Below are 12,044 nucleotides of genomic sequence, written 5' to 3' on the forward strand. Positions count from 1 at the left end.
CTACTATATATAAAATAGATAAACAACAAGGACCTACTGTACAGCACAGGGAACTATCCTCAATATCTTGTAAAACCTTATAAGGGAAAAGAATCTGAAAAAGAATAGATATGTACATGTACATATGTACATATACATATATATCTGAATCACTTTGCCGTACACTTGAAATTAACACTAAATCGTAAATTAACTATACTTCAATTAAAAAAAAAAGAAAGGGCAACACATGAAAACTCCACAGTCGTTCTTTTGCTGCCGCACAGACTGCTAATTCATGCCTCTCTTTTCCCTTACTAGACCCATTTCAGGGCTTCTTGTGCTTCTAGAACCAGCTTGCAAAGCAGCTGCAGAGTTTTTTTTCTGTTGAGAGTTATTTTATTTGCTGAGAGTGTGTTCTTTAAAAGATTCTGTTTTTGGTGTTTTACAGAATATTTCATCTATTTTTAAAAAATGGATGAAGAAATTTTATTTTTTAAAAAATATTGGGGCTTCCCCGGTGGCGCAGTGGTTGCGCGTCCGCCTGTCGATGCAGGGGACGCGGGTTCGTGCCCCGGTCCGGGAAGATCCCACATGCCGCGGAGCGGCTGGGCCCGTGAGCCATGGCCGCTGAGCCTGCGCGTCCGGAGCCTGTGCTCCGCAACGGGAGAGGCCACAACAGTGAGAGGCCCGCGTACCACAAAAAAAAAAAAAAAAAAAAATTTAGTTAATTAATTTATGTATTTTGGCTGCACCGGGTCTTCACCGCGGCACGTGGGATCTTCGTTGCTGCATGCGAGCTTCTTAGTTGCGGAATGCACGTGGGATCTAGTTCCCCAACCAGGGATTGAACCCGGAGCCCCTGCATTGGGAACTCAGAGTCTTACCCACTGGACCACCAGGCAAGTCCCTGGGTTTTCTTTTTTAAAGAATATTTATTTACTTATTTGGCTATGCCGGGTCTTACTTGCAGCACGTGGGATCTTTAGCTGCAGCATTTAGGCTCTCTTAGTTGTGGCATGCGGGATCTAGTTCCCTGACCAGGGATCGAACCTGGGCCCCCTGCATTGGGAGCACAGAGTCTTAACCACTGGACCACCACGGAAGTCCCTCATCTATGTTTTTTAAAGGGGTTTTCTAATATTACAAATACTAGTATTTCCACAAAGTGAATATTAAAGTACTATAACTCAATAAATAATTATCATTGGTAATCGCTTTTCAAAGGTGAGACATAGAAAGCTTAGGTAGCTTTTTCTTTTTTTTGAGAAGTAGGCACTTCTTTTATTCACTGTGACCCCTATGAATCCCGAACCCACAAGGTCCACACAAACAGAATAATAATTGTTTAAAATATCTCATTTTTTTTCCATTGTGGCATTACTTTTTTTTTATTCAAACAAAAAGTCACGAAAATTATAATCATCCTCCTCAGTTCACTCAGTCCCATGTAATTAATTTTTTTTATCTTGATCCTTTGTTAGCACTTTTATGAATTCATCAGTTTTCCATTAGAGTTTGGAAAATGCTTATTCATTCAGTTCAGCAGTATAGTCAGTTACCAGAAACCTGTACCTGTCAGAGTCTTTTCCATGAATTCCTTGAAGATGAAACCCTTTTATAGGAACATATTTGCAAAAGCATCAGAGTACACCCAGAACTGTCTGTATATGACAAAAGGCTTAAAAATGCCCACGGTTAAAGATTTGATGAAAGTTCATAATAATGCAATTGACAAGGAAATTTATTTCTGAGATATACATTTTAAAATAACTAGAGGGGCTTCCCTGGTGGCGCAGTGGTTGCGCGTCCGCCTGCCGATGCAGGGGAACCGGGTTCGTGCCTCGGTCTGGGAGGATCCTACATGCCGCGGAGCGGCTGGGCCCGTGAGCCATGGCCGCTGAGCCTGCGCGTCCGGAGCCCTTGCTTGCAGCATTTAGGCTCTCTTAGTTGTGGCATGCGGGATCTAGTTCCCTGACCAGGGATCGAACCTGGGCCCCCTGCATTGGGAGCACAGAGTCTTAACCACTGGACCACCACGGAAGTCCCTCATCTATGTTTTTTAAAGGGGTTTTCTAATATTACAAATACTAGTATTTCCACAAAGTGAATATTAAAGTACTATAACTCAATAAATAATTATCATTGGTAATCGCTTTTCAAAGGTGAGACATAGAAAGCTTAGGTAGCTTTTTCTTTTTTTTGAGAAGTAGGCACTTCTTTTATTCACTGTGACCCCTATGAATCCCGAACCCACAAGGTCCACACAAACAGAATAATAATTGTTTAAAATATCTCATTTTTTTTCCATTGTGGCATTACTTTTTTTTTATTCAAACAAAAAGTCACGAAAATTATAATCATCCTCCTCAGTTCACTCAGTCCCATGTAATTAATTTTTTTTATCTTGATCCTTTGTTAGCACTTTTATGAATTCATCAGTTTTCCATTAGAGTTTGGAAAATGCTTATTCATTCAGTTCAGCAGTATAGTCAGTTACCAGAAACCTGTACCTGTCAGAGTCTTTTCCATGAATTCCTTGAAGATGAAACCCTTTTATAGGAACATATTTGCAAAAGCATCAGAGTACACCCAGAACTGTCTGTATATGACAAAAGGCTTAAAAATGCCCACGGTTAAAGATTTGATGAAAGTTCATAATAATGCAATTGACAAGGAAATTTATTTCTGAGATATACATTTTAAAATAACTAGAGGGGCTTCCCTGGTGGCGCAGTGGTTGCGCGTCCGCCTGCCGATGCAGGGGAACCGGCCAGAACATATAAGATTTTTAGGAATTTCATATAATGTCTGAAACATTTATATTAACCTATTTCCATACAAATAACCCAAAGAAAGTTTAGTATTAGTTTTTTTTTTAATTTTTTAATTTTATTTATTTTTTTATACAGCAGGTTAGGTAGCTTCTAATTAGCAGCAGCTATTTATTTTTTCCAGTGAAATAAATCATCAAGAGTTGCCTAGTTGATCTCTTAAGTGAAATGTTTCTGTAGTTAAGTCTCAACGTAGCTTAGATTTAGCATAGCCAAGTCCATTGAATGCTTCAGAGGCTGACCTGGGGTCAGAGTCTCTTTCCTAAGCAATTTATTTAGGTAACTGGTTTTCCGTCTCTGTACAGATAAAAATGAAGAGTTTCCATTTTGTTTTGCAATATAATGTTGACTTTTAAAAAAATAAAAATTATTATTGTCAAGATTTCCTTTTAATAATATAAAGGAGTGGACTAGGTTTGTAGTTGATGAAGTTTCCTATAGTTATGATTGATTTTCCTGGGTCCTCTCCATAGTCATGAAGTTTAACATTCAGAGTCTTGCTTTATGGGATAAATATTAATTCAATAAGAGAATAAAATAAATTTAAACAATTTTCAGTTTCTACTATTATAGTTGAATCATAAAGGGTACCTGCTTTGCTGCAATATCAAGGAAAATACAAGCATTTGTTTTTGAAATGACTAGAATTTCATCAAAGTCAAGGCTTGTATAAGTTCAATCTTCTATAACTTACATGCTTTCTGAGTAAAACTGATATGGAGCTATGATTTGATTGATATTGTAACAGAGTATCATGTGGAAAGAGGCACTTTGTAAAACAGATTTGGCTAACCTACATTTGCTCACAAGGAGATGTCAGTGCTTGCTGGGAAGGTCTAGCTGGGGAGTACAGCTCCCCATATATCCTGACTGAGAATAGACTTGGTTAGTTTGGAAATGTCATTCTTTTTGATTGAGTTGGCACTTTGGGAAGAACACACATGGAACTCTCAGAGGAAGGGAACTCTCAGAGGAAGGGAACTCTGGTCTAAGATGCCAGGTCAGTCATCCTGGTGACAAGATGCCATAGCTAGACTACATTAAAAGCCTGTTATAGATGCTTTTAGTAGCAGCATACTTACCTTTGTACCACAAACTGGATGGCTTAAAACAACAGTAATGTATTGATATTATCTCACTTTTGGAGGCTGAAGTTTGAAATCAAGGTGTTAGCAGTTGGTTCCTCCTGGAAGCTCTGAGGGAGCATCTTTTCTCTATGCCTCTTTTCTCACGTCTGGTGGTTACTTGGCATATTCCTTGGCTTGTAGATACATCACTCCAGTCTCTATCTCCATCTTCACAAGGTTTTACCTGTGTGTCTCTGTGTGTTCACACCGCCTTCTCCTAGAGACACCAGTTGTTGGATTTAGGGCCTTCCTAATCCAGTATGACCTCATCTTAATGAAACTGTTTACATCTGTAAAGACCCTATTCCAAATACGCTCACATTCTGAAGTTTTAGGTAGACATGAATTTTGGAGGGAAACTATTTAATCCACTACACCCCCTAACATTTACCCTCAGAAACATCAGTACATTTCATCAGAACATAATGTTAATAAGACCCAGGGTATATGTTTCACTCCAGGTACAGGGCAGGTCATTTTGTTTGGTTCTAGCCTGACAGGTATACACTTACCTTGAAATTTTATCCAGTTAATTAAAAAGGGAACCAGATAAGAACTTGGATGGAACAGTACAAAACTACCCCTAAAGGCGACAAAAGAACTCAAAAGTACGTGCCTACCTGATGGTTGGTCAGTACGGACAATTTCTTTGATAATGCCTGGGACATACTGCTACCCGTAACAAGGTGATTAATGACGAAAGTGATCAGACCACAGTGGACGTTATAATTCAGTACACTAAGATTTCTTTTTCAGAAATGGACAATGAAATGCCTTCTCTGGCTGCCATTGCTGGATAACACAAACTCTGACACTCTGTCTGCTTTTCAGTTTTCTGTGAAACTTGGTGAACCATCAACTCATTGTCATTGGCTTGTGCATGTGTACTGAAGATGAAAAAGATTAACAACAGTGTGAGTTTGTACAAGACTTCCGATTTGGAATCTTTTATTTTTGGCAAATGTGTGGAAGGACTGTGGGAATCACATGACATCCAACGGAATTTCAGCAAAGGACCAACAACTCCAATAATACATTTTTATGTATGTAGGTAATTTTTGATATGAATATTTAGAAACATCTTAGCTAATTTTAACATTCTTAGCTAATTTTAAGATTTTACTAGAAGATTTTTTTGTTTTATTTATTTATATCCCACATGTTCTAGTTGATACCTAAGGTGGCTTACAAAATTAGTACAGTAAAAAAAAAAAATGTAAACCAAAACAGAACAACCTCATTACTGGTGAGGGGATTGAGCAGAGGCCACGTAGACATTGTGTGTGTATTTAGCTAGTGTTATTGTTTGTTAGGGAGAATTGGCAATACATTACAAAGCCTTAAACAGTCTGCCTTCTACCTAACCTAGCAATTCCACTTTTGGGAATTTACCTTAAGGAAATAATCAAGAGTGAAGGCAAACATTTAGCTATATTCACCATGTATGGCTGTGTTTCACTATTGTTTATAATGGCAAAGGACTGAAAATAATTTAAACATGTAATAAGCAGGAAATTGGTTAAGTTATAGTATATCTATTTTGTAGATATTTGCAATTGTTTAAAATGCTGTTGTAAAATAGTATTTAAATCTATTGAAGATGTTTAATATATTGTTAACTTCAGAAAACATGGTGTTAAATATTATGTATAAAATGAACCACTTTTAGAAATGCACATACATGCATGGAGAAATGACAGAATATTAAGAACTAAAAATGGGTGGTGAAAGACCAGATAGTTTTTATTTTCTTTTTTCTTATATGCATTTTAAACATCTTATATAGTGTATATTTATTCCATTTGTAAAGAGAAAAACAAGTTGTTTTTTTTAATTAGGTAAGAAAATGAGTACAATGGGAAAATGACATAGCAAAGTTAAAATTAACCTTGAAATGAGGTTACTTCTCAAAACGCATGCAATAAGATTCTGTACAGATGGGACATACATTTTGCTCTAAGCTTTCAAAAGCCATTTGAAAATGGGAAACAGAATCAGCTATAGTATCTACGAGATAAGATACTACAGTATCTTTTAAGTATAAGGCAAGAACAGTTTGTTGGTCCACAACTTGAAATTAAATATAACGGCTGATTTCACTGAGCTTTTACCTACATGGAGGATGAAAACAAAATGCCAAAGGCCAATAGAAAGTTAAATAACAGTTATAAGTTCCCCTTTATATAAAGGGGAGCCGTAAAGTTTGGAAACACAAACAATACTGTTTCATTTTTTTACAGATTCATATTAAGTAAATTACATTATGTTATAGTATATGTCAACTACAGACAGAACCCCCTTGATTACTTATTTCTTCTGGAGTGTGCTAAAAGTATAGATTTACTTACTAAAAATGAGACGGAGAAATCAGGCAGCATACTGCAGATGCCTCTGCTAGGATTAAGGAAAATGTTGTATTAACACACCACACTCACTGCAACGTCAACTATGCATTGCTACAAGGCTCTATTTCATGCAATCTTCCGGGACAAACCAAAGCTCGCCCTAAAAACTTTCTTAGGAAATGCTCAACCGTCCAATCTTGTTAATGTTAATTAATTTCAACCTATATGACGCTAGTGAGTTTCTTATATTTAAGGTAAGGTGCTTGTGTCTCATCCAAATGAGAAGGTAAGATAAGAAATGAAAAACCAATGCAAACTTCAGCTATGAATAGTTTCAAGAAAAACAAAGGAATAGTCATAATGGCTGTAAGATCTTTATGGTCAGGAATAATGCTTCTTGTCCAGCAACTCGACATTCAATAAATACTTAATGATTATTTGATTGATGGCAATATTGATTTACCATATCTTTCTTCCAAGTTATTTTTCACATTAACAAATTAATGCTGTGTATTACAGGACGGTTTTCAATCAGTTTAGATAATTTATCCTGGGAATATATAGGCCTCTCAGACAAAGTGTATGAAGCAACCAAAAAAATGTGGAAAATGTTTTACAACCAATTTTCCCCTTGAGTATTGACTGACAAAATGAGTAATTTGTTGGGGGCCCAGGGGGAACCACGAAACACTGTTGTGATTGTGTAGCTTTACAGGGTGCATACCCATTACCTGTTAAATAATCAGAGCTTTCCCTTCCTAGAGATGAAGACACCTATTCTTCAAAAGTATGCCTGTAAGACAGAATGTTGTGGCTGACTTGGTTTTTTCCTGCCTGTTTTTTTTGTTTGTTTTTGACTGCATCGTGGGGCTTGCGGGATCTTAGTTCCCTGACCAGGGATTGAGCCCGGGTCGCGGCAGTGAAAGCTGCCGAGTCCTAACCACTGGACCGCCAGGGAATTCCCCTTTTTCCCCCACATGTTTAATCTGATACCAGAAGTCTGTCCCTGTGTAAATTTACCGAGTGACGTTTGTCTGCCGTGCAAGTAGGTAAACACAGAGAACAATAATTATTAAACAGTATTCCGACTGCACTGAATTTCTTTCAGTTCAAAAACAGGCATCTGCATTTCAAGAAGGGAGGTGTGAAGAGCGGAGCGCATCGCGTCTGCCCGGCTGGAGGTGCAGCAGCCCTGGGAATCGGCCCGTCGCTGGGGGTTCCTTGTCTGCCCAGTGCTGGACCACGACCACGGGATCCTTTCTGCCTGCCAAGGGTTAGGGTTAGAATTTATCACACTGTTTATTTGTTTGTTTGTTTATTTTGGGTTTTCCAACATTTTTTAATGTAAACTTTTCAAACACACAGAAAAGTAAGAAGTAAGGTACAGTGAACACCCTCTACCCACCACATAGAACCTATACTTAACATTTTGCTGAACTGGATTTATCACATATCTATCCATCCCTTCATCCATCCTTCAATCCATCGTTTAAAATATACATTTCAAAATAAGTTGCTGACATCAGATACTTCCTCCTAAATGCTTCAGCATACATAGCATTAATTGGAGCTCAATTTAGTTTACAGTTCTTGTTGGGGTTAAATATTTTATTTTTAACATGAATGTTTTTCTTTTATAAAATGTCTCACGATTAGCCACTATCTAACCCTTGGTATGGTATTTGGTTAACGTTTGCCTCCCCCTCCGAGGTTACAGGGACTGCGCCGTTTTGCTCACCAACGAATCCACAGGGCTTGGTATTATAGTAGATGCTCAATATACAGTGACTTGACTGACAAAATGAGTAATTTGTTGGGGGCCCAGGGGGAACCACGAAACACTGTTGTGATTGTGTAGCTTTACAGGGTGCATACCCATTACCTGTTAAATAATCAGAGCTTTCCCTTCCTAGAGATGAAGACACCTATTCTTCAAAAGTATGCCTGTAAGACAGAATGTTGTGGCTGACTTGGTTTTTTCCTGCCTGTTTTTTTTGTTTGTTTTTGACTGCATCGTGGGGCTTGCGGGATCTTAGTTCCCTGACCAGGGATTGAGCCCGGGTCGCGGCAGTGAAAGCTGCCGAGTCCTAACCACTGGACCGCCAGGGAATTCCCCTTTTTCCCCCACATGTTTAATCTGATACCAGAAGTCTGTCCCTGTGTAAATTTACCGAGTGACGTTTGTCTGCCGTGCAAGTAGGTAAACACAGAGAACAATAATTATTAAACAGTATTCCGACTGCACTGAATTTCTTTCAGTTCAAAAACAGGCATCTGCATTTCAAGAAGGGAGGTGTGAAGAGCGGAGCGCATCGCGTCTGCCCGGCTGGAGGTGCAGCAGCCCTGGGAATCGGCCCGTCGCTGGGGGTTCCTTGTCTGCCCAGTGCTGGACCACGACCACGGGATCCTTTCTGCCTGCCAAGGGTTAGGGTTAGAATTTATCACACTGTTTATTTGTTTGTTTGTTTATTTTGGGTTTTCCAACATTTTTTAATGTAAACTTTTCAAACACACAGAAAAGTAAGAAGTAAGGTACAGTGAACACCCTCTACCCACCACATAGAACCTATACTTAACATTTTGCTGAACTGGATTTATCACATATCTATCCATCCCTTCATCCATCCTTCAATCCATCGTTTAAAATATACATTTCAAAATAAGTTGCTGACATCAGATACTTCCTCCTAAATGCTTCAGCATACATAGCATTAATTGGAGCTCAATTTAGTTTACAGTTCTTGTTGGGGTTAAATATTTTATTTTTAACATGAATGTTTTTCTTTTATAAAATGTCTCACGATTAGCCACTATCTAACCCTTGGTATGGTATTTGGTTAACGTTTGCCTCCCCCTCCGAGGTTACAGGGACTGCGCCGTTTTGCTCACCAACGAATCCACAGGGCTTGGTATTATAGTAGATGCTCAATATACAGTGTATTTGGTAGGGAACATGTGGAAGTCAGAAAGAAATGGATGGAAGACAGAGCTATAGAGATGGAAAGAAAAAGTAAACCATGGCCTCTTCAAGCCAGTTTAAATATCTGCAATTATGACTATTATTGTTGCTGGGGCCATTTAAAGCCATTTTGGTAAATAGAGCAGGACATGCTTGCTGAGGAAACTGCCGTTTTATGTTGGTTCAATGAAGAAAATAAAATGAAGTACTGCATATCTTCACTGATTGTTCTGCACAGGAGTAAGTTCCCAAGTTTCTGGCTGTTTATTTGGTAAGGACGCTTAGAGTACCTCAGTTTGTAATTTAAACATCACTCCTATCTCAACTCCAGACTTAAGTCTTTGTTAAGCAAGTTTTTCCTCAAGACAAAATTTCATATGAAAAACACTTGAGCCATGGGCCAGAGATATTGACCTAAATGCTGACTGATTACAAATGAAAATACAAATTGATGACACATGAAAATAGAATCTCACTCTCTCCTCCTCAACCATGAGGAACCCTCCTTCCCACCATGACTTCTCTTTGGCCATTCCTCCAGTTCTTTTTGGTGATACCATCTCTGAGTTGGGATTATGACTTTGCGAGAGACCTGGACTTTTGTGAAACTGCCACATCTCTGGAGCATAAGGAAATTGTGCTAATCTTGTCCCCAGGGTTTCTAAAGGGTCCAGTGTGATTCAGACTTCAAAGGTTGGAATCATTTTCTTAGATGTCCGTCACTTACCTGGTAACTGAGATTTTGCTTTCTTCTCTAGTCTCAGGAGCGTTTGACAACCTGCTTATGTCACTGAGAATACATATGCCAGCCAACAGTGCCCCGTCCCCAGGATATAGTACTCCCCCAAACTTCTTTTCTGCTTGGTCAATCTGTTACATTCTCAGAGAAGATAACTGCAGACCTGACCTGACCTGAATCGTACCTCCTTGGGAAGAATCTGGCCTCGAAGGACCTTCCCGCCTCAAATGGCCGGTTACAGAAATTCTTCCCCGAGTAAAGTCATTCCTTTGGGTTAGAGTAGTACTTTCTTAGCATTCTGCTTCTGCGTTGCAAATTTCAGAGGCGAAGCGGCGGTGGGGTGGGGTAGACTCAGGAGGTCACCCTTGTGAGAATGTTTTCTTCCCAAGATTAGCTGTGCATCAGACATGGACCAGGGGAGCTCGGAAAGCCCTGTAACCTCGGGGAGGGCGAGAAGGAAGCGCTGAGATTCAGAGCCAGGGAAAGTGGGCGAGGACAAACTTATCCATCCGTTACTGGGCTTCAGGCCACAGGGTGTCTTTCAGACGAGAAGATTCACGCTCCCCCCGCCACCGCGCTCCAGCCTTCCCCAAGCCCCCCGTCGCTGCCGCGGCGCCGCTCTCCTCTTCCACCCCAGCTCTCCACGAGGTTCCCAGGAAAGCGCCGACCCCTTTCCCGCTTCCCCTCCCGCGCAGCCCGGCGTTCGGCTCGGCGCTTCCTCCAGTCCTCCAAAGGCGAGTGGAACAAGACTCCTCCACCGTGGATGGAATACGACGCTTAAGAACTCCGCCTCGGTTGCCCCCCTCTAGGTTTTCCCCGCCGTGCCCAAGGCTTTTGGTCACCTCTGCACAAATTTAACAAGACTGAGAGCTCAGAACCGGGAAAGCCAACCGCGGATCCGTCTCGTTCCCCTGCCCGCCAGTGAAAAGCAGTCCGGCTCCGGCGCGGATGCCCTGCGTCCTGCAGTCGGCTCTTGGCCGACACACACCTGCCCCGCCGTGCCCTCGCCAGGCCCGCCGGTGCGCTCAACCCGGCCCGCCCCCTCCGCCCTCCCGGGCCTGGGCCTCTCCCCGCCTCGGGCTCCGCCGCGGCCGCCGGGGGTGCGGGCCCGCCCCAGGAGGGCGCCCATTGGCCGTGCGCGCCATCCTTCACCCGGCGCATTCCGCCGCCCGCAGGCTTGCGGGGAAACTTCCTTATTATTGTGACGCCGAAATCGGAGAAACCCCGAGCCGGGTCGGTGGAGCCGTCACCGTCGGAATCCCGCGCGGCGGTTCAGCGGCCGCCGAGGTGCGCGGGGCGCGGGGGCGGGTTCCAGGAAGGAGGGCACCGCGGGGCCGCGGCCGAGCGTCAGCCGCGTTCCGCGCGGCACGGCGCTCCGCGCGCGGCTCCCGGAGGGGCGGCGGCGGCTGCGGGGCGCCTCCCGCGACAGCCCGGGGCAGGGCGCGCGCGGAGGTCTGGGCGCGGCGCCTGCAGTGCCTGCGGGGCGCGGGCGCGGGGGGGCCTGGCGCGCGCCTCCCCGGCGTCCTCGGGGCGCTCCCTCTGACCTACAGAGCCCTAGCGCCCGGGGAGGCCGGAAGCCGCTCCAGAGACGGGAGCGCCCCGCACCCCGACTCGGCTGCCTGCGGACTGGGAGGAACTGCGACGCCGAAAGTCAAAAAGAGAATCCTCCCCTTCCTCCCCGCCCGCCCCTATTTAAATTCCGGGGCTTCGGCGACACCGCTGCGGTGAGGGGTGCAGACTCTGCCCCGCGCATGGGAGCCGCCGAGGCCTCTGCGCTTGGGGGAACCCCGGCGGCCGCGAGGAGCTGGCGCTGGGGACACGGGGGGCTCGGCGGCCGCGGTGACAGCGCCACCCACCTGACCGAGGCGGGGCTCGGTTTGCCTGCTCGGAGTCCGCCTCCTGGGCGGAGCCGGGGCGAGGGTGTGTGTGGACACGTGTGTGTGCGTGTGTGTGTGTGTGTGCGGACACGTAAGTGCGCGGACGGGCGCGGGGGTGTCAGGAACTGGGACGTGCGGGGGCAGGTGGCGCTTTGAGTCACCTGCGAATGTGTGGAGTGGGCGC

The 12,044-nt window shown here is 43.4% G+C and overlaps 1 protein-coding gene and 1 long non-coding RNA gene across 8 annotated transcripts in view; both read left to right on the plus strand.

Moving 5' to 3' along the window:
• The window catches only part of LOC102976669 (uncharacterized), a 57,565-nt gene extending 49,524 nt beyond the window's left edge, over window positions 1–8,041 (plus strand). The window contains exon 3 of one of the 2 annotated variants that reach the window (XR_447426.4): window positions 7,394–8,041. This is a non-coding gene — a long non-coding RNA (uncharacterized lncRNA). Of the gene's footprint in view, window positions 1–4,771; window positions 5,010–7,393 lie in introns of those variants that run through there. The other variant, XR_008617743.1, reaches the window with a different exon arrangement.
• A 2,986-nt stretch (window positions 8,042–11,027) lies between these two features.
• The window catches only part of HERC3 (HECT and RLD domain containing E3 ubiquitin protein ligase 3), a 140,068-nt gene continuing 139,051 nt past the window's right edge, over window positions 11,028–12,044 (plus strand). For 3 of the 6 annotated variants that reach the window (XR_008617745.1, XM_055085798.1, XM_055085801.1), the window contains exon 1: window positions 11,052–11,270. The gene's annotated coding sequence lies outside the window, so the exon portion shown is untranslated. Of the gene's footprint in view, window positions 11,271–11,723; window positions 11,904–12,044 lie in introns of those variants that run through there. The other 3 variants (XM_055085803.1, XM_055085802.1, XM_055085800.1) reach the window with 3 other exon arrangements.

This window comes from Physeter macrocephalus, chromosome 7 (assembly GCF_002837175.3).
Source record: "Physeter macrocephalus isolate SW-GA chromosome 7, ASM283717v5, whole genome shotgun sequence".
Lineage (NCBI taxonomy): Eukaryota > Metazoa > Chordata > Mammalia > Artiodactyla > Physeteridae > Physeter > Physeter macrocephalus.